Source organism: Mustelus asterias, unplaced genomic scaffold, assembly GCF_964213995.1.
Source record: "Mustelus asterias unplaced genomic scaffold, sMusAst1.hap1.1 HAP1_SCAFFOLD_153, whole genome shotgun sequence".
In the NCBI taxonomy this organism is placed as follows: domain Eukaryota; kingdom Metazoa; phylum Chordata; class Chondrichthyes; order Carcharhiniformes; family Triakidae; genus Mustelus; species Mustelus asterias.
In genome coordinates this window covers 560,079-582,783 of record NW_027590174.1, presented here as the reverse complement: position 1 = coordinate 582,783, position 22,705 = coordinate 560,079, and positions in this window count along the sequence as shown.

Genomic DNA, 22,705 nt, shown 5'->3' with positions numbered 1-22,705 from the left:
TGAGGAGCATCCCACCGTCAATGAGGAGTGCCCCATATTAATTCGGAATGCCCCCAGTAAATTCGGAGTGCCCCCTGTGAATTAGGAGTCCCCCATGTCAATTGGAGTGCGCCCTGTCGATTGGAGTGCCCCTGTCTATTGGAGTGCCCCCTGTCAATTGTAGAGTCCCTTGTCAATTGGAATGCGCTCTGTCAATCGGAGTACACCCTGTCAATTGGAGTACACCCTGTCGATTGGAGTGCCCCCTGTCAATTGGAGTGCTCACTGTCAATTGGAGAGTCCCTTGTCAATTGGAATGCGCTCTGTCAATCGGAGTACACCCTGTCGATTGGAGTGCCCCCTGTCAATTGGAGTGCCCACTGTCAATTGCAGTGCACCCTGTCAATTGGAGTGCCCACTGTCTATTGCAGTGCCCCCTGTCAATGAGTAGTGACCCCTGCCAACGAGTAGTACCCCCTGTCAATGAGGAGTGCCCCCTGTAAATGAGGTATGCCCCCTGTCAATGAAGTGTGCCACCTGTCAATCAGGAGTGACCCCTGTCAATTAGGTCTGCCCTCTGTCAATTAGGATTGCGCCTTGTCAATTAGGAGTGGCGCCTATCAATTTGGAGTGACCCCTGTCAATTAGGAGAGCCCCCTGTCAATGAGGACTTCACCCTGTCAATGAGGATTGCCCCTCCGTCAATGAAGTGTGCCACACTGTGAATGAGTAGTGCCCCCCCCCCGTCTATGACGATTCCACCCACGTCAATGAGGAGTTCTCCTACCGTCAATGAGGAGTGCCCCCCCGTCAATGAGGAGTGCCCCAAGGTCAATGAGAAGTGCCCCCTGTCAATGAGGATTGCCACTTGTAAATGAGGATTGCCCCCAGTCAATGAGGATTGCCCCCTCTAAATGAGAAGTGCTCCAATTCAATGAGGAGTATCCACTGTCAATTAGGACTGCCCCCTGTCAATGACGAGTGCCCCCTGACAATGAGGAGTGCCCCCTGTCAATGAGGAGTGCCCACTGTCCATACGGTTGCCTCCTGTCAAGGACAAGTTTCCCCTGTTAATTAGGAGTGCCCCGTTTCATATAGGAATGCGCCTTGGCAGTTCGTAGCTCCCCTTGTCATTTAAGAGTGACCCCAGTAAATTAGGAGTGCCCCCTGTCGATTAGGACGCCCCTTTCAATGAGGAATTCCCCTTGTGAATGAGGAGTTGCCCCTCATCCATCCCCCGTCAATGAAGAGTGCCCCACCATCAATGAGGAGTACCCCCTGTCAATTAGCAGTGCCCACTGGCAATTAGTGCTGCCCTTTGCCAATTATTAGTGCCCGCTGCCAATTAGGAGTTGTCAGTTAGGAGCTCCCACTGTCAGTTAGGAGTGCCCGCTGTCAATTCGCAGTGCCCCCTGTCAATTAGGAATGCACCCCGTCAATGAGGAGCTCCCGCCCCCAATTAGGAGTGACCCCTGTCAATTTGGAGTCCCCCATGTCAATTGGAGTGCAGCCTGTCAATGAGGAGTGTCGCCTGTCAATGAGGAGGTCCGACTGTCAATTCGTTCTGCCCCCTGTCAATTAGAATAGCGCCTTGTCAATTTGGAGCTCGCCCTGTCAATTCGGAGTGGCCCCTATCAATTAGGAGTGCCCCCTGTCAATTAGGTCTGCCCTCTGTCAATTAGGATTGCTCCATGTAAATTATGAGTGGCCCCTATCAATTAGGAGTGGCCCCTGTCGATTAGGAGAGCCCCCAGTCAATGAGGACTTCACCCTGTCAATGAGGATTCCCCACACGTCAATGAGGAGTGCCCCACCGGCAATGAGGAGTGCCCTGCCATTCATGAGGAGGACCCCACCATCAATGTGGAGTGCCCCCTGTCAATGAGGAGTAGCCCCCGTCAACTGGGAGCGACCCCTATCAATTAGGAGTGCCACCCTGTCAATGTGGAGTGCCCCCCGTCAATTAGGGGTGTCCACTGTCAATTAGGGGTGTCCCCTGTCAGAGACGAGTGCGCTCTGTCAATTAGGAGTGCCCCCTGTCAATTAGGAGACCCCTGTCAATGAGGAGTTCCCCTTGTCAATGTGGAGAGCGTCGCCGTCAATGAGGGGTGGCCCTGTCAATGAGGAGAGCCTGCTGTCAATGAGGAGTGCCCCCTGTCAGTGAGGAGTGCCCCATGCCAATTAGGAGTGCCCCTGGACAATTAGCAGTGCCCCCTCGTCAATTAGAGTGCCCCCTGTCCATGAGGACTGCCCCTTGTCAATGAGAATTGAACCCTGTAAATGAGGAGTGGCCCCTGTCAATGAGGACTACCCGCAGTCATTTAGCTTTGCGCCCTGTCAATTAGGATAGTGCCTTGTCAATTAGGAGCTCCCCCTGTCAAGTCGGAGTGGCACCTATCAATTAGGAGTGACCTCTGTCAATTAGGAGAGCACCCTGTCAGTGAAGACTTCACCCTGTCAATGAGGATTGCCCCACCGTCAATGAGGGGTGCCCCCCCCCCACCGTGAATGAGTAGAGCCCGCTTTGTCAATGAGGATTCCCCCCACGTCAATGAGGCGTGCCCCCCCCGTCAATGAAGAGTGCCCCACTGTCAATGAGGAGAGCCCCAACATCAATGCGGAGTGCCCCCCCCCATGTCAATGAGGGGTGTCCACAGTCAATGAGGAGTGGCCCTGTCAGTTAGCAGTGCCACCTTGTCAATGCGGAGTGTCCCCTGTCAATGAGGAATGCACCCTGTCAATGAGGAGTGCCCCCTGTCGCTTAGGAGTACCCCTGTCAATTAGGAGTGCCCCCTTTCAATTAAGAGTACCCCCTTGCAATTTGGAGTGCCGCTTGTCAGTTCGGAGCTCCCAATATCAGAAAGGAGTGCCCCGTGTCAATTTGGAGTCCCCCTAGCAAATTCGGAGTGACGCTGCTGATTAGGAGTGCCCCCTGTTAAATTAGAGTACCCCCTGTCAATTAGCAGTGCCCCCTGGCAATTAGTGGTGTCCAATGTCAATTAGGAGTGCCCGCTGTAAAAGACGAGTGCGCCCTGTCAATTAGGAGTGCCCCCTGTCAATTAGGAAACCCCTGTCAATGAGGAGTTCCCCTTGTCAATGTGGAGAGCCTCGCCGTCAATGAGGAGTGCCCCCTGTCAATGAGGAGTGGCACTGTCATTGAGGAGTGCCCCCTGTCAATGAGGAGAGCCTGCTGTCAATGAGGAGTGCCCCCTGTCAATGAGGATTGCCCCATGTCAATTAGGAGTGCCCCTTGACAATTAGCCGTGCCCCATGTCAATTAGGATAGCCCCCTGTCAATTGGGAGGCCCCTGTCAATGTGGAATTCCCCTTGTGAATGAGGAGTATCCCACCGTTTGAGGAGTGCCCCATATTAATTCGGAATGCCCCCAGTAAATTCGGAGTGCCCCCTGTCAATTAGGAGTCCCCCATGTCAATTGGAGTGCACCCTGTCAATTGGAGTGCCCCATGTCGATAGGAATGGCCCCTGTCAATTGGATTGCCCCCCCCCCCGTCAATGAGAGATCACCATGTCCATGAGGACTGCCCCTTGTCAATGAGAATTGCCCCCTGTAAATGCGGAGTGCCCCCTGTCAATGAGGAGTGCCAACTGTCAATTAGCTTTGCCCCCTGTAAATTAGGATAGGGCCTTGTCAATTACGAGCTCCCCCTGTCAAGTCGGAGTGGCCCCTATCAATTACGAGGGCCCCCTGTCAATTAGGTCTGCCCTCTGTCAATTAGGATTGCGCCATGTAAATTATGAGTGGCCCCTATCAATTAGGAGTGGCCCTTGTCGATTAGGAGAGCCCGCTGTCAATGAGCACATCACCCTGTCAATGAGGATTCCCCACACGTCAATGAGGAGTGCCCCACCGGCAATGAGGAGTGCCCCGCCATTCATGAGGAGGGCCCCACCATCAATGTGGAGTGTCCCCTGTCAATGAGGAGTAGCCCCCGTCAACTGGGAGCGGCCCCTATCAATTAGGAGTGCCACCCTGTCAACTGGGAGTGCCCCCCGTCAATTAGGGGTGTCCACTGTCAATTAGGGGTGGCCCCCGTCAAAGACGAGTGCGCCCTGTCAATTAGGAATGCCCCCTGTCAATTAGGAGACCTCTGTCAATGAGGAGTACCCCTGTCAATTAGGAGTGCTGCCTGTCAATTAAGAGTACCCCCTTGCAATTTGAAGTGCCGCTTGTCAGTTCGGAGCTCCCAATGTCAGTAAGGAGTGCCCCGTGTCAATTAGGAGTGCCGCCTGTCAACTAGGAGGGGTGCCTGTCGTTTTGGAGTCCCCCCAGCCAATTTGGAGTGACGCTGCCGATTTGGAGTGCCCCCTGTCAAATTAGAGTACCCCCTGTCAATTAGCAGTGCCCCCTGGCAATTAGGAGTGGCCCCTTACGATTGGAGTGTCCCCAGTCAATTGGCGTGCCCCCTGTCAATTGGAGTGCCCCGTGGCAATTGGAGTGTCCCCTGTCAATTGGAGTGCCCCCTGACTATTGGAGTGCCCACTGTCAATGAGGAGTGCCCCCTGTCAATGAGGTGTGCCCCTGTCAATGATGTGTGCCGGCTGTCAATTTGGAGTGCCCCCTGTCAATTAGGTCTGCCCTCGATCAATTAGGATTGCGCCTTGTCAATTCGAAGTGGCCGCTATCAATTAGGAGTGACCCCTGCCAATTAGGGGTGCCCCCTGTCAATGAGGACTTCACCCGGTCAATGAGGATTGCCCCACCGTCAATGAGGAGTATCCCCTGTCAATGAGGATTGCCCCTTGTCAATGAGGTTTGCCCCCTGTCAATGATGAGTGCCCCCTGTCAGTGAGGAGTGTCCCATGTGAACGAGGAGTGCCCGCTTTCAATGAGGGCAGCCCCCTGTCAATGAGGAGTTCAGCGTGTCAATGATGAGTGCCCCCCTCCCGTCAATGCGGAGTGCCCCACCGTCACTGAAGATTCCCCCCCCCGTCAATGAGGAGTGCCCCCAAAGTCAATGGGGAGTGCCCCCTGTCAATGAGGAGTGCCCCCTGTCACCTAGTAGTGATTCGTGTCAATTAGCAGTGACCCCCTGTCAATTAGGAGGCCCCCTGCCAATGAGGAGTGCCCTCCCCCGTCAATGAGGAGTGCCTCAGCGTCAATGAGGAGTGCCGCACCGTCAATGAGGAGTGCCGCACCATCCATGAGGAGAGCCCCATCATCAATGCGCAGTGCCACTGTCAATGAGGCGTGCCCCCAGTCAATGAGGAGTGGCCCCTGTCGATTAGGAGTAGCCCCTTGCAATTAGGAGTGCCGCTTGTCAGTTAGGAGCTCCCACTGGCAGTTAGGAGTGCCCCCTGTCAATTCGGAATGACGCTGCCAATTAGGAGTTCCCCCTATCAAATTGGAGTACCCCTGTCAATTAGCAGTCCCCCGGCAATTAGCAGTACCCCCTGCCAATTCGTAGTGCCCGCTGCCAATTAGGAGTGACCCCTGTCAATTTGGAGTCCCCAATGTCAATTGGAGTGCAGCCTGTCAATGAGCAGTGTCGCCTGTCAATGAAGAGTACCCACTGTCAATGAGGAGGTCCGACTGTCAATTCGCTCTGGCCCCTGTCAATTAGGATAGCGCCTTGTCACTTTGGAGCTCGCCCTGTCAAGTCGGAGTGGCCCCTATCAATTAGGAGTGCCCCCTGTCAATTAGGCCTGCCCTCTGTCAATTAAGATTGCGCCTTGTAAATTATGAGTGGCCCCAATCAATTAGGAGTGGCCCCTGTCGATTAGCAGAGCCCCCAGTCAATGAGGACTTCACCCTGTCAATGAGGATTCCCCACACGTCAATGAGGAGTGCCCCACCGGCAATGAGGAGTGCCCTGCCATTCATGAGGAGGACCCCACCATCAATGTGGAGTGCCCCCTGTCAATGAGGAGTAGCCCCCGCCAACTGGGAGCGACCCCTATCAATTAGGAGTGCCACCCTGTCAATTGGGAGTGCCCCCCGTCAATTAGAGGTGTCCACTGTCAATTAGGGGTGTCCCCTGTCAAAGACGAGTGCGCTCTGTCAATTAGGAGTGCCCCCTGTCAATTAGGAGACCCCTGTCAATGAGGAGTTCCCCTTGTCAATGTGGAGAGCGTCGCCGTCAATGAGGAGTGGCCCTGTCAATGAGGAGAGCCTGCTGTCAATGAGGAGTGCCCCCTGTCAGTGAGGAGTGCCCCATGTCAATTAGGAGTGCCCCTGGACAATTAGCAGTGCCCCCTCGTCAATTAGATTGCCCCCTGTCCATGAGGACTGCCCCTTGTCAATGAGAATTGAACCCTGTAAATGAGGAGTGGCCCCTGTCAATGAGGACTACCCACAGTCATTTAGCTTTGCCCCCTGTCAATTAGGATAGTGCCTTGTCAATTAGGAGCTCCCCCTGTCAAGTCGGAGTGGCACCTATCAATTAGGAGTGACCTCTGTCAATTAGGAGAGCGCCCTGTCAGTGAAGACTTCACCCTTTCAATGAGGATTGCCCCACCGTCAATGACGGTTGCCCCCCCCCCCAACGTGAATGAGTAGAGCCCGCTTTGTCAATGAGGATTCCCCCCACGTCAATGAGGCGTGCCCCCCGTCAATGAGGAGTGCCCCACCGTCAATGAGGAGAGCCCCAACATCAATGCGGAGTGCCCCCCCATGTCAATGAGGAGTGGCCCTGTCAGTTAGCAGTGCCACCTTGTCAATGCGGAGTGTCCCCTGTCAATGAGGAATGCACCCTGTCAATGAGGAGTGCCCCCTGTCGCTTAGGAGTACCCCTGTCAATTAGGAGTGCCCCCTTTCAATTAAGAGTACCCCCTTGCAAATTGGAGTGCCGCTTGTCAGTTCGGAGCTCCCAATGTCAGTAAGGAGTGCCCCGTGTCAATTTGGAGTACCCCAGCAAATTCGGAGTCACGCTGCTGATTAGGAGTGCCCCCTGTTAAATTAGAGAACCCCCTGTCAATTAGCAGTGCCCCCTGGCAATTAGGAGTGGCTACCGTCAATTAGTGGTGTCCACTGTCAATTCGGAGTGCCCGCTGTAAAAGACGAGTGCGCCCTGTCAATTAGGAGTGCCCCCTGTCAATTAGGAAACCCCTGTCAAAGAGGAGTTCCCCTTGTCAATGAGGAGAGCCTTGCCGTCAATGAGGAGTGCCCCCTGTCAATGAGGAGTGGCACTGTCATTGAGGAGTGCCCCCTGTCAATGAGGAGAGCCTGCTGTCAATGAGGAGTGCCCCCTGTCAATGAGGAGTGGCACTGTCATTGAGGAGTGCCCCCTGTCAATGAGGAGAGCCTGCTGTCAATGAGGAGTGCCCCCTGTCAATGACGATTGCCCCATGTCAATTAGGAGTGCCCCTTGACAATTAGCCGTGCCCCATGTCAATTAGGATAGCCCCCTGTCAATTGGGAGGCCCCTGTCAATGTGGAATTCCCCTTGTGAATGAGGAGTATCCCACCGTCAATGAGGAGTGCCCCAAATTAATTCGGAATGCCCCCAGTAAATTCGGAGTGCCCCCTATCAATTAGGAGTTCCCCATGTCAATTGGAGTGCACCCTGTCAATTGGAGTGCCCCATGTCGATAGGAGTGGCCCCGGTCAATTGGATTGCCCCCCCCCCCCGTCAATTAGAGTGCACCATGTCCATGAGGACTGCCCCTTGTCAATGAGAATTGCCCCCTGTAAATGCGGAGTGCCCCCTGTCAATGAGGAGTGCCAACTGTCAATTAGCTTTGCCCCCTGTAAATTAGGATAGGGCCTTGTCAATTAGGAGCTCCCCCTGTCAAGTCGGAGTGGCCCCTATCAATTACGAGGGCCCCCTGTCAATTAGGTCTGCCCTCTGTCAATTAGGATTGCGCCTTGTAAATTATGAGTGGCCCCTATCAATTAGGAGTGGCCCTTGTCGATTAGGAGAGCCCGCTGTCAATGAGCACATCACCCTGTAAATGAGGATTCCCCACACGTCAATGAGGAGTGCCCCACCGGCAATGAGGAGTGCCCCGCCATTCATGAGGAGGGCCCCACCATCAATGTGGAGTTTCCCCTGTCAATGAGGAGTAGCCCCCGTCAACTGGGAGCGGCCCCTATCAATTAGGAGTGCCACCCTGTCAACTGGGAGTGCCCCCCGTCAATTAGGGGTGTCCACTGTCAATTAGGGGTGGCCCCCGTCAAAGACGAGTGCGCCCTGTCAATTAGGAATGCCCCCTGTCAATTAGGAGACCTCTGTCAATGAGGAGTACCCCTGTCAATTAGGAGTGCTGCCTGTCAATTAAGAGTACCCCCTTGCAATTTGAAGTGCCGCTTATCAGTTCGTAGCTCCCAATGTCAGTAAGGAGTGCCCCGTGTCAATTAGGAGTGCCCCCTGTCAATTAGGAGGGGTGCCTGTCGTTTTGGAGTCCCCCCAGCCAATTTGGAGTGACGCTGTCGATTAGGAGTGCCCCCTGTCAAATTAGAGTACCCCCTGTCAATTAGCAGTGCCCCCTGGCAATTAGGAATGGCCCCTTACGATTGGAGTGTCCCCAGTCAATTGGCGTGCCCCCTGTCAATTGGAGTGCCCCGTGGCAATTGGAGTGTCCCCTGTCAATTGGAGTGCCCCCTGACTATTGGAGTGCCCACTGTCAATGAGGAGTGCCCCCTGTCAATGAGGTGTGCCCCTGTCAATGATGTGTGCCGGCTGTCAATTTGGAGTGCCCCCTGTCAATTAGGTCTGCCCTCGATCAATTAGGATTGCGCCTTGTCAATTCGAAGTGGCCGCTATCAATTAGGAGTGACCCCTGCCAATTAGGGGTGCCCCCTGTCAATGAGGACTTCACCCGGTCAATGAGGATTGCCCCACCGTCAATGAGGAGTATCCCCTGTCAATGAGGATTGCCCCTTGTCAATGAGGTTTGCCCCCTGTCAATGATGAGTGCCCCCTGTCAGTGAGGAGTGTCCCATGTGAACGAGGAATGCCCGCTTTCAATGAGGGCAGCCCGCTGTCAATGAGGAGTTCAGCGTGTCAATGATGAGTGTCCCCTCCCGTCAATGCGGAGTGCCCCACCGTCACTGAAGATTCCCCCCCCCCGTCAATGAGGAGTGCCCCCAAAGTCAATGGGGAGTGCCCCCTGTCAATGAGGAGTGCCCCCTGTCACCTAGTAGTGATTCGTGTCAATTAGCAGTGACCCCCTGTCAATTAGGAGGCCCCCCTGACAATGAGGAGTGCCCTCCCCCGTCAATGAGGAGTGCCTCAGCGTCAATGAGGAGTGCCGCACCGTCAATGAGGAGTGCCGCACCATCCATGAGGAGAGCCCCATCATCAATGCGCAGTGCCACTGTCAATGAGGAGTGCCCCCTGTCAATGAGGAGTGGCCCCTGTCGATTAGGAGTAGCCCCTTGCAATTAGGAGTGCCGCTTGTCAGTTAGGAGCTCCCACTGTCAGTTAGGAGTGCCCCCTGTCAATTCGGAATGACGCTGCCAATTAGGAGTTCCCCCTGTCAATTTGGAGTTCCCCCTGTCAATTTGCTGTGCCCCCTATCAAATTGGAGTACCCCTGTCAATTAGCAGTCCCGGGGCAATTAGCAGTACTCCCTGCCAATTCGTAGTGCCCGCTGCCAATTAGGAGTGACCCCTGTCAATTTGGAGTTCCCAATGTCAATTGGAGTGCAGCCTGTCAATGAGGAGTGTCTCCTGTCAATGAAGAGTACCCACTGTCAATGAGGAGGTCCGACTGTCAATCCGTTCTGCCACTGTCAATTAGGATAGCGCCTTGTCAATTTGGTGCTCGCCCTGTCAAGTCGGAGTGGCCCCTAGCAATTAGGAGTGCCCCCTGTCAATTAGGTCTGCCCTCTGTCAATTAGGATTGCGCCTTGTAAATTATGAGTGGCCCTTATCAATTAGGAGTGGCCCCTGTCGATTAGTAGAGCACCCAGTCAATGAGGACTTCACCCTGTCAATGAGGATTCCCCACACGTCAATGAGGAGTGCCCCACCGGCAATGAGGGGTGCCCTGCCATCCATGAGGAGGGCCCCACCATCAATGTGGAGTGCCCCCTGTCAATGAGGAGTAGCCCCCGTCAACTGGGAGCGACCCCTATCAATTAGGAGTGCCACCCTGTCAATTGGGAGTGCTCCCCGTCAATTAGGGGTGTCCACTATCAATTAGGGGTGCCCCCTGTCAAGGACGAGTGCGCCCTGTCAATTCGGAGTGCCCCCTGTCAATTAGGCGACCCCTGTCAATGAGGAGATCCCCTTGTCAATGTGGAGAGCCTCGCCGTCAATGAGGAGTGGCCATGTCAATGAGGAGTGCTCCCTGTCAATTGGAGTACACACGTTCAATTGGAGTGCCCCCTGTCGATTGGAGTGCCCCCTGTCAATTGGAGTGCCCCCTGTTAATTGGAGTGCCCCCTGTCAATTGGAGTACCCCCTGTCTATTGGAGTGCCTCCTGTCAATGAGGAGTGCACCCTGTCAATGAAGTGTGCTGCCTCTCAATTAGGATTGCCCCCTGTCAATTAGGTCGGCCCTCTGTCACTTAGGAATGCGCCTTGTCAATTAGAAGTGGCCCCTATCAATTAGGAGTGGCCTCTATCAATTAGGAGAAATCCGTATCAATTAGGGGAGCACCCTCTCAATGAGGACTTCACCATGTCAATGAGGAGTGCACCAACTTCAATGAGGTGTGCCACCCTCTGAATTAGTAGTGCCCCCCAGTCCATGATGATTCCCCCCACGTCAATGAGGAGTGACCCCACGTCAATGAGGAGTGTCCCACCGTCAATGACGAGTGCCACAAAATCCATGAGGAGGGCCCCACCATCAATGCGGAGTGCCCCCTCTCAATGAGGAGTGGCCCCGTTACCTAGGAGTGACCCCTGGCGGGACGGTAGCACAGTGGTTAGCACTGCTGCTTCACAGCTCCAGGGACCTGGGTTCGATTTCCGGCTTGGGTCACTGTCTGTGTGGAGTTTGCACATTCTCCTCGTGTCTGCGTGGGTTTCCTCCGGGTGCTCCGGTTTCTCCCCACAGTCCAAAGATGTGTGGGTTAGGTTGATTGGCCATGCTAAAATTGCCCCTTAGTGTCCTGGGATGCACAGGTTAGAGGGATTAGTGGGTAAGATAAGTAGAGATATGGGGGTAGGGCCTGGGTGGGCTTGTGGTCGGGGCAGACTCGATGGGCCGAATGGCCTCTTTCTGCACTGGAGGGGTTCTATGATTCTATGATCTATGAATTAGGAGTGCCCCCTGTCAAAGAGGAGAACCCCCTGTCAATTAAAAGGCCCCTGTCAATGAGGAGTTACAGTTGTCAAAGAGGAGAGCACCGCCGTCAATGAGGAGTGCCCCACCGTCAATGAGGAGTGCCCAACCGTCAATAAGGAGTGCCCCCTGTCAATGAGTAGTGCCCGCTGTCCATGAGGAGTGGCCCTGTCAATTAGGAGTGCCCCCTGTTCATTGGGAGTGCCCCCTTTCAATTAGGAGTGCCCCTTATCAATTACGAGCACCATATGTCAATTAGGAGTGCCCCCTGTCAATAAGGAGTGCCCCCTGTCAATGAGGAGTGCCCACTGTCAATTAGTTCTGCCCCCTGTCAATTATGATAGCGCCTTGTCAATTAGGTGCTCCCCTGTCAATTAAGAGTTGCCCCATTAAATTAGGAGTGAACCCTGTGAATTATGAGAGCCCCCTGTCAATGAAGACATCACCCTGTCAATGATGAGTGCCCTCCCGTCAATGAGTAGTGCTCTACCGTCAATGAGGAATGCCACCGTCAATAAGGTTTCCCCCACCGTCAACGGAGAGTGCCCCATATAAATTAGGAGTGCCCCAGTCAATTCTGAGTGCCCCCTGTCATTTAGGAGTGCACCCTATCAATGAGGAATGCCCGCTGCCAATTAAGAGTGCCCCCTGTCAATTGAAGTGCCCCCTGTCTATTGGAGTGCCCCCTGCCAATGAGCTGTGCAGCCTGTCAATTACGAGTGCCCCCTGTCAATTAGGTCTGCCCTCTGTCAAGTAGGATTGCGCCTTGTCAATTAGGAATGACCCCTATCAATTAGGCGTGACCCCTGTCAATTAGGAAAGCCCCCTGTCAATGAGGACTTCACACTGTAAATGAAGATTGCCCCACCGTCAATGAGGAGTGCCAACCTGTGAATGAGTAGTGCCCCCCTCCGTCTATGACGATTCCCCCCACGTCAATGAGGAGTGCACCCCCCTTCCCCCCGTCAATCAGTATTGCCCAGCATCAATGAGGAGTGCCCCAAAATCCATGAGGAGGGACCCACCATCAATGCGGAGTGCCACCTGTCAATGAGGAGTAGCCCCCGTCACCCTAGGAGTCACCTTATCAATTAGCAGTGCACTATGCAATTAGGAGAGCCCCATGTCAATTAGGAGTGCCCCCTGTCAATTACGAGTTCGTCCATTCAATTGGGAGGCCCCTGACAATGAGGAATTCCCCTTGTCAATGATGTGTGCCCCCCCCACCGCCCCGTCAATGTGGACTGCCCCCCGTAAATGACTGGTGCCCCAGCGTCAATGAGGAGTGCCTCATATATATTAGGAGTGCCCCCTGTCAATTAGGAGTGCACCCTGTCAATGAGGAGTGCCTGCTGCCAATTCCGAGTGCCCCGTGTCGATTGGAGTGCCCCCTGTCAATTGGGAATTCACGCTCTCAATGAGGATTGCCCAACCGTCAATGCGGAGTGCCCCCTGTCAATGAGGAGTTCCCGCTGTCCATGAGGAGTGGCCCTGTCAATTAGGAGTCCCCCTGTTCATTGGGAGTGCCCCCTTTCAATTAGGAGTGCCCCTTATCAATTACGAGCTCCCTATGTCAATTAGGAGTGCTTCATTTCAATTAGGATTGACGCCTGTCAATTAGGAGTGCCCCCTGTCAATAAGGAATACCCCCTGTCAATGAAGAGTGCCCCCTGTCAATGAGGAGTGCCCCCTGTCAATGAGGAGTGCCCCCTGTCAATGAGGAGTGCCCACTGTCAATTAGTTCTGCCCCCTGTCAAATAGGATAACGCCTTGTCAATTAGGTGCTCCCCCTTTCAATTAGGAGTGGCCCCAGTAAATTAGGAGTGGCCCCTTTCAATGAGGATTGTCGCTTGTCAATGAGGATTGCCCCCTGTCAATGATGAGTACCCCCTGTCAGTGAGGAGAACCCCATGTGAAGGAGGAGTGCCCCCTTTCAATGAGGACAGCCCCCTGTCAATGAGGAGTTCAGCGTGTCAATGAGGAGTGCCCCCCCCCCGTCAATGCGGAGTGCCCCACCGTCAATCAAGAGTGCCCCCACTTCAATAAGGAGTGCCCCCACCGTCAATGGGGAGTGCCCCGTGTCAATGAGGAGTGCCCCCTGTCAATTAGGAGTACCACCTGTCAATGAGGAGTGCCCGTTTTCAATGAGGAATGGCCCCTGTTCATGGGGAGTGCCCCCTGTCAATGAGGTGTGTCCCCTGTCAATTAGTTCTGCCCGCTGTCAAATAGGTTAGTGCCTTGTCAATTAGGTGCTCCCCCTGTCAATTAGGAGTGGCCACAGTAAATTAGGAGTGTCCCATGTCAATTAGGAGAGAACCCTGTCAATTAGGAGTTGCCCCAGTAAATTAGGAGTGACCCGATGTCAATTTGGAGAGCCCCCTGTCATTGAAGACTTCACCCTGTCAATGAGGAGAGCCTTCCCGTCAATGAGGAGTGCCCCACCGTCAATGAGGAGTGCCCCCTGTCAATGAGGATTGCCCCTTGTCAATGAGGTTTGCCCCCTGTCAATGATGAGTGCCCCCTGTCAGTGAGGAGTGTCCCATGTGAAAGAAGAGTGCGCCCTTTCAATGAGGATAGCCCCCTGTCAATGAGGAGTTCAGCGTGTCAATGGGGAGTGCCCCCTCCCGTTATTGCGGAGTGCCTCACCGTCAATGAAAAGTGCCCCCCCCCCCTTCAATGAGGAGTGCCCCCAACGTCAATGGGGAGTGCCCCCTGTCAATGAGGAGTGCCCCATGTCACCTAGTAGTGATTCGTGTCCATTAGCAGTGACCCCCTGTCAATTAGGAGGCCCCCTGCCAATGAGGAGTGGCCCCTGTCAATGAGGAGTGAACCCTGTCAATGAGGAGTGCCCCCCCCCCCGTCACTGAGGAATGCCGAAGCGTCAATGAGGAGTGCCGCACCGTCAATGAGGAGAGCCGCACCATCCATGAGGAGAGCCCCACCATCAATGCGGAGTGCCCCTGTCAATGAGGAGTGCCCCCTGTCAATGAAGAGTGCACCCTGTCAATAAGGAAAGGCCCCTGTCGATTACGAGTGCCTCCTTGCAATTAGGAGTGCCGCTTGTCAGTTAGGAGCTCCCGCTGTCAGTTAGAAGTGCCCCCTGTCAATTAGGAGTGCTCCCTGTCATTCTGGAGTGCTCCGCGCCAATTCGGAGTGCCCCCTGTCAATAAGCAGTGCCCCCTGTCAATGAGGAGTGCTACTGTCAATTAGTTCTGCCCCTGTCAATTAGGATAACCCCTTGCCAATTAGGTGCTCCCCCTGTCAATTCGGAGTGGCTCCAGTAAATTAGGAGTGACACCTGTTAATTAGGAGAGCCCCCTGTCATTGAAGTCTTCACACTGTCAATGAAAAGTGCCTTCCCGTCGATGAGCAGTGGCCCACGTCAATGAAGAGTGCCCCCTGTCAATGAGGATTGCCGCTTGTCAATGAGGATTACCCCCTGTCAATAATCAGTGCCCCCTGTCAGTGAGGAGTGTCCCATGTGAAAGAGGAGTGCCCCCTTTCAATGAGGACAGCCCCGTATCAATGAGGAGTTCAGCGTGTCAATGAGGAGCACCCCCCCGTCAATGCGGAGTGCCCCACCGTCAATGGGGAGTGCCCCCACTTCAATGAGGAGTGCCCCCACCGTCAATGAGGAGTGCCCCCTGTCACCTAGTAGTGATTCATGTCAATTAGCAGTGACCCCCTGTCAATTAGGAGGCCCCCCTGCCAATGAGGAGTGGCCCCAGTCAATGAGGAGCCCCCCCCCCCCCCCACTCCGTCAATGAGGAGTGCCCCAGGGTCAATGAAGAGTGCCGCACCGTCAATGAGGCGTAACGCACCATCCATGAAGAGAGCCCCACCATCAATGCGGAGTGCCCCTGTTAATGAGGAGTGCCCCACCGTCAATGAGGAGTGCCCCACCGTCAATGAGAAGTGCGCCCTGTCAATGAAGATTGCCCCTTATCAATCAGGATTGGCCCCTGTCAATGATGAGTGCCCCTTGTCAGTCAGGAGTGTCCCATGTGAATGAGGACTGCCGCCTTTCAATGAGGACAACCGTCTGTCAATGAAGAGTTCCCCGTGTCAATGAGGAGTGCCCCCTGTCAATGAGAATTGCCGCTTGTCAATGAGGATTGACCCCTGTCAATAATCAGTGCCCCCTGTCAGTGAGGAGTGTCCCATGTGAAAGAGGAGTGCCCCCTTTCAATGAGGAGTGCCCGCACCGTCAATGGGGAGTGCCCCCTGTCAATGAGGAGTGCCCCGGTCACCGAGGAGTCATCCCTGTCGATTAGGAGTGCTCCCTGTCAATTAAGTCTGCCCCCTGGCAATTAGTAGTACCCCCTGCCAAATCGTAGTGTCCGCTGCCAATTCGGAGTAGCCCCTTGTCAATTAGGAATCCCCCATGTCAATTGGAGGACACCCTGTCATTTGGAGTGCCCCCTGTCGATTGGAGATCCCCCTGTCAATTGGAGGGCCCGCTGTCAATTAGAGTGCCCCCTGTCTATTGGAGTGCACCCTGTCAATGAGGTGTGCCCCTGTCAATTAGGTCTGCCCCCTGTCAATTAGGATGCGACTTTTCAATTAGGAGTGCCCCCTATCAATTAGGAGAGCCCCCTGTCAATGAGGACTTCACCCTGTCAATGCGGATTGCCCAACCGTCAATGAGGAGTGCCCCATAATCCATGAGGAGGGCCCCACCATCAATGCGGAGTGTCCCCAGTCAATGAGGAGTGGCCCCCGTCACCTAGGAGTGACCCCTGTCAATTAGGAGTGCCCCCTGTCAAAGAGGAATGCCCCCTGTCAGTTCGGAGAGCCCCCTGTCAAAGAAGAGTGCCCGCTGTCAATGAGGAGTGGCCCTGTAAAGTAGGAGTGCCTCCTGTCAATTAGGTCTGCGCCCTGTCAAATACGGCAGCGCCTTGTCAAATAGGAGCTCCTCCTGTCATGTCGGAGTGGCACCGATCAATTAGGAGTGACCCCTGTCAATTTGGTAAGCCCCCTGACAATGAAGACTTCACCCTGTAATGAGGAGTGCGCCGTCGTCAATGCGGTGTGGCCCTGTCAATTAGGAGTGCCCCCTTTCAATTTGGAGTTCCCCATATCAAGTACGAGCTCCCTCTGGCAATTAGCAGTGCCCATGTCAATTAGAGTGCCCCATATCAATTAGGAGTGCCCCATGTCAATCAGGAGTGTCCCCTCTCAATTAGGAGGGCCCCCTGTCAATTTGGCGGACCCTGGCAATGAGGAATTCCTCTTGTCAATGAGGAGTGCCCCCCCGTCAATGAGGAGTTCCGCCTGTCAATGAGGAGTGCTCCCTGTCAATCTGGAGTGCCCCACACTCAATGAGGAGTGTACCCTTTCAATGAGGTGTGTCCCCTGTCAATTAGGAGTGCCTCCTGTCAATTAGTTCTGCCCCCTGTCAAATGCGATAGCGACTTGTCAATTAGGAGCTCCTCCTTTCAATTAGGAGTTGCACCGATCAATTAGGAGTGACCCCTGTCAATTTGGAGAGCCCCCTGACAATGCAGACTTCACCCTGTAAATAAGGAGTGCCCCACCGACAATGAAGAGTGCCACCCCCCCCCCCCCCCGTGAATCAGTAGTGACCGCCCCGTCAATGTGGATTCCCCCCACGTCAATGAGGAGTGCCTCCCCCCCCCGCCCCCACCGTCAATGAGCAGTGCCACCTCATCCATGAGGAGAGCCCCACCATCAATGCCGAGTGCCCCTGTCAATGAGGAGTGCCCCCTGTCAATGAGGAGTGCCCCCTGTCGATTAGGCGTACCCCTTGTGAATTAGAAGTGCCCCCTGTCATTTAAGAGTGCCCCCTTGCAATTAGGAGTGCCGCTTGTGAAATAGGAGCTCCCACTGTCAGTGAGGAATGCCAACTGTCATTTGGGAGAGCTCCCTGAATGCCCCTGCCAATTCGGAGAGACCCTGCCAATTAGGAGTGCCCCCTGTCAATTTGGAGTTCCCCCTGGCAAATTGGTGTGCCCCCCGTCAAATTGGAGTACCCCCTGTCAATTAGCAGTGCCCCATGGCAATTAGCAGTGCCCCCTGCCAATTCGTAGTGCTCGCTGACAATTAGGAGTGCCCCCCCTGCCAATGAGGAGTTCCCGTTGTCAATGAGTAGTTCCCACAGTCACTGAGGAGTGCACCCTGTCAATGAGGAGTGCTCCCTGTCAATGAGGAGTGCCCACTGTCAATGATGAGTGTCCACTGTGAATGAGGTTTGCCCCTCTCAATGAGCATTGCCCCCTGTCAAGGAGGAGTTCCCCCTGTCAATGAGGGGTGCCGCGTGTCAATGATGAGTGCCCCCTGTCAATGAGGAGGTCCCCCTGTCAATGAGGAGTGCCGCCTGTCAATGAGGAGTGCTCCCTGTCAATCTGGAGTGCCCCACCCTCAATGGGGAGTGTACCCCTTCAATGAGGTGTGTCCCCTGTCAATTAGGAGTGCCCCCTGTCAATTAGTTCTGCCCCCTGTCAAATGCGATAGCGCCTTGTCAATTAGGAGCTGCTCCTGTCAATTAGGAGTTGCAACGATCAATTAGGAGTGACCCCTGTCAATTTGGAGAGCCCCCTGACAATGAAGACTTCACCCTGTAAATGAGGAGTGCCCCACCGACAATGAAGAGTGCCACCCCCCGCCCCCCCGTGAATCAGTAGTGACGGCCCCGTCAATGAGCAGTCCCTCCCCCCCCACCACCGTCAATGAGCCGTGCCACCTCATCCATGAGGAGAGCCCCACCATCAATGCGGAGTGCCCCTGTCAAGGAGGAGTGCCCCCTGTCAATGAGGAGTGCCCCCTGTCGATTAGGCGTACCCCTTGTGAATTAGAAGTGCCCCCTGTCATTTAAGAGTACCCCCTTGCAATTAGGAGTGCCGCTTGTGAAATAGGAGCTCCCACTTTCAGTTAGGAATGCCCACTGTCATTTGGGAGAGCTCCCTGAATGCCCCTGCTAATTCGGAGAGACGCTGCCAATTAGGAGTGCCCCCGGTCAATTTCGAGTTCCCCCTGTCAAATTGGTGTGCCCCCTGTCAAATTGGAGTACCCCCTGTCAATTAGCAGTGCCCCCTGGCAATTAGCAGTGCCCCCTACAATTCGTAGTGCCCGCTGACAATTAGGAGTGGCCCCTGTCAATTAGGAGTCCCCAATGTCAATCGGAGTACACCCTGACAATTGGAGTGACCCCTGTCGATTGGAGTGTCCCCTGTCAATTGGAGTGCCCCTGTCTATTGGAGTGCCCCCTGTCAATGAGGAGTGCCCCCTGTCAATGAGGTGTGCCCCCTGTCAATGAATTGTGCCACCTGTCAATTAGGAGTGCCCCCTGTCAATTAGGTCTGCCCTCTGTCAATTAGGAATGCGCCTTCTAAATTAGGAGTGACCCCTACCAATTAGGAGTGACCCCAGTCAATTAGGAGAGCCCCCTTTCAATGAGGACTTCACCCTGTCAATGAGGACTGCCCCACCGTCAATGAGGAGTGCCACCCTGTGAATGAATAGTGCGTCCCCCCCCCGTCTATGACGATTCCCCCCCCCACTTCAATGAGGAGTGCCCCCCCCGTCAATGTGGAGTGCCCCCCGTCAATGCGGACTGCCCCCTGTCAATGAAGATTGCCCCTTGTCAAAAAGGATTGCCCCCTGTCAATTATGAGTGCACCCTGCCAGTAAGGAGTGTCCCATGTGAATGAGGAGTGCCACCTTTCAATGAGGACAGCCCCCTGTCAATGAGGACTTCCCGTGTCAATGAGGAGTGCCCCACCGTCAATGGGGAGTGCCCCCTGTCAATGAGGACTCGGAGTGATCCCTGTCAATTAGGAGTGAACTCCAGTCAATTCGGAGGGCCCCCTGTCAATTAGGAGTGCACCCCGTCAATGAGGAGTGCACCCTGTCAATGAGGAGCGCACTCTGTCAATGAGGAGTGCCCGCTGTAAATTAGGAGTGCCTCCTGTCAATTAGGAGTCCCCCATGTCAATTGGAGTGCACCCTTTCAATTGGAGTGCCCCGTGTCGATTGGAGTTCCCCCTGTCAATTGGAGTGCCCCCCAATAAATTGGAGTGCCCCCTGTCAATGCGAAGTGCCCCCTGTCAATGAGAAGTGCCCCCTGTCAATTAGGATTGCCCCCCTCAATTACGAGTCTCCCCTGTCAATTAGGAGTGCCCCCTTTCATATAGGAGTGCCCCTTGTCAGTTAGGAGCACCCCCTGGCAATTAGGAGTGGCCCCAGTAAATTCGGAGTGACCCCTGTAAAATAGGAGAGCCCCCTGTCAATGAAGACTTCACCCTGTCATTGAGGAGTGCGCCACCGTCAATGAGGCGTGCCCCCCCCCTCCGTGAATGAGTAGTGCCCTCCCCATCAATGATGATTCACCCCATGTGAATGAGGAGTGCCCCGGCGTCAATGAGAAGTGCAGCACCACCCATGAGGAGAGCCCCACCATCAATGCGGAGTGCCCCCTGTCAATGCGGAGTGCCCCCTGTCAATGAGGAGCGCCCCCTGTCAATGAGGAGTGCACCCTGTCAACGAGGAGCGCCCCCTGTCAATGAGGAGTGTCTCCTGTCAATAAGAGTGCCCCCCTCCTCCCGTCATTTGGAGTACCCCCAGTCAATGCGAAGTGCCCCCAGTCAATTTCGAGTCTCCCCTGTCAATTAGGAATGCCCCTTATCAATTACGAGCTCCCCATGTCAAGTTGGAGTGCCCCATGCCAATTAGGAGTGCCCCCTGACAATTAGCATTGCCCCATGTCAATTAGGAGTGCCCCCTGTTAATTAGGAGGCCCCTGTCAATGAGGAGTGACCCCTATCAATTAGGAGTGACCCCAGTCAATTAGGAGAGCCCCCTGTCAATGACGACTTCACCCTGTCAATGAGGAGGGCGCCACCGAGAATGAGTCGTGACCTCTCCCCCCCTCCGTGAATGCGTCGTGCCTCCCCATCAATGATGATTCAACAGATGTCAATGAGGAGTCCCCCAACCCCTTCAATGAGGAGTGCCCCACCGTCAATGAGAAGTACCGCTCCACCCATGAGGAGAGCCCCACCATCAATGCGGAGTGCCCCTGTCAAGGAGGAGTGCCCCCTGTCAATGAGGAGTGCCCTCGGTCAAGGAGGATGCCCCTTCTCAATGAGGAGCTCCCCCTGTCAATGAGGAGTGCCGCCTGTCAATGAGCAGTGCTCCGTGTCAATGAGGAGTGCCCCCTGTCAATCAGGAGTGCCCCTATCAATGAGGTGTGTCCCCGTCAAATAGGAGTGCCCCCTGTCAATTAGGTCTGCCCCCTCCCAATTACGATAGCGCCTTGTCAATTAGGAGCTCCTCCTGTCAATTAGGAGTTGCACCGATCAATTAGGACTGACCCCTGACAATTTGGAGAGACCCCAGACAATGATGGCTTCACCCTGTCAATGAGGAGTGCGCCACTGTCAATGAGGAGTATCCCCCGTGAATCAGTAGTGCCCGCCACGTCAATGACGATTCCCCCCACGTCAATGAGGAGTGCCCCACCGTCAATGAGGAGTGCCCCACCGTCAATGAGGAGTGCCGCGCCATCCAGGAGGAGAGCCCCACCATCAATCCGGAGTGCCCCTGTCAATGAGAAGTGCCCACTGTCAATTAGGAGTGGCCCCTGTCAATTAGGAGTCGCCCATGTCAATCGGAGTACACCCTGTGAATTGGAGTGCCCCCTGTCGATTGGAGTGCCCCCTGCCAATTGGAGTGTCCCCTGTCAATTGGTCTCCCCCTGTTTATTGGAGTTCCCCCTGTCAATGAGGAATGCCCCACCGTCAATGAGGAGTGCCCCCTGTCAATGAGGATTGCCCGCTGTCCATCATGAGGGGCCCTGTTAATTAGGAGTGGCCCATGTCAATTAGGAGTGCCCCCCTTTCAATGAGGAGTGCCCCTTATCAATTTCGAGCTCCCCGTGTCAATTAGGAGTGCCCCACGTCAATTACGAGTGCCCCATGTCAATTAGTTGTGCCCCCTGTCAATGAGGAGTGCCCGCTGTCAATGCGGAATGTCCCCTGTCAATGAGGAGTGCCCCCTGTTAATGAAGAGTGCACCCTGTCAATGAGGATTGTCCACTGTCAATTAGTTCTGCTCCCTGTCAATTAGGATAGCGCCTTGTCAATTAGAAGCTCCCCCGTCAATTAGGAGTGGCCCAATAAATTAGGAGTGACCCCTGTCAATTAGGAGAGCCCCCTGTCAATGAAGACTTCACCCTGTCAATGAGGAGTGCACCACCGTCAATGAGGAGTGCCCCAAAATCCATGAGGAGGGCCCCACCATCCATGCGGAGTGCCCCCTGTAAATGACGAGTGGCCCCCGTCACCGAGGAGTGACCAGTGCCAATTAGGAGTGCCCGCTGTCAAAGTGGAGTGTTATCTGTCAATTAGGAGTGCCCCCTGCCAAAGAGGAGGCCCCTGTCTATGAGGAGTTCCACTTATCTTTGAGGAGTGCCCCCCCGTCAATGAGGAGTGCCCAACCGCCAATGAGGAGTGCCCCCTGTCAATGACGATTGCCCCCTGTCAATGACGAGTGCCCGCTGTCATTGAAGAGTGGCCTTGTCAATTAGGAGTGCCCCCTGTCAATTAGGAGTTCCCGCCTTTCAATTAGGAGTGCCCCTTATCAATTACGAGCTCCGCATGTCAATTAGGAGAGCCCCATGTCAATTAGGAGTGCTCCAATTCAATTAGGAGTGCCCCCCTGACAATTAAGAGTGCCCCCTGTCAATGAGGAGTGCCCCCAGTCAATTAGGAGGCCGCTGTCAATGAGGAGTTCCACTTGTCAAAGATGAGAGCCCCCCACCCCCACCCCGTTAATGAGGAGTGCCCCACGGTCAATGAGGAGTGCCCCCTCTAAATGAACAGTGCGCCGTGTCAATAAAGAGTGCCCAATGTCAATTAGCTCTGCCCCCTGTCAATTAGGATAGCGCCTTGTCAATTAGGAGCTTCCCCGTGTCAATTGGGAGTGGCCGCAGTAAATTACGAGTGACACCTCTCAATTAGGAGAGCCCCCTGTCAATGAAGACTTCACCCTGTCAAAGAGGAGTGCACCAGCGTCAATGAGGAGTGCCCCAACGTCAATGTGGAGTGCCCCACAGTCAATGAGGAGTGCCACATCATCCATGAGGAGAGCCCCACCCTCAATGCGGAGTGCCCCTGTCAATGAGGAGTGCCCCCTGTCTTTGAGGAGTGCCCCCTGTCAATGAGGAGTGCACCCTGTCAATTCGGAGTGACGATGCCAATTAGGAGTGCCCCCTGTCAATTTGGAGTTCCCCGTGTCAATTTGGAGTTCCCCCTGTCAATTTGGTGTGCCCCCTATCAAATTGGAGTGACCCCTGTCAATTAGCAGTGCCTCCTGCCAATTAGGAGTGACCGCTGCCAATTAGCAGTGCCCCCTGCCAATTAGGAGTGACCGCTGCCAATTCGGAGTGGCCCCTGTCAATTAGGAGTCCGCCATTTCAATTGGAGTACACCCTGTCAATTGGAGTGCCCCTATCATTTGGAGTGCCCCCTCTCAATTGGAATGCCCCCTGTCTATTGGAGTGCCCCCTATC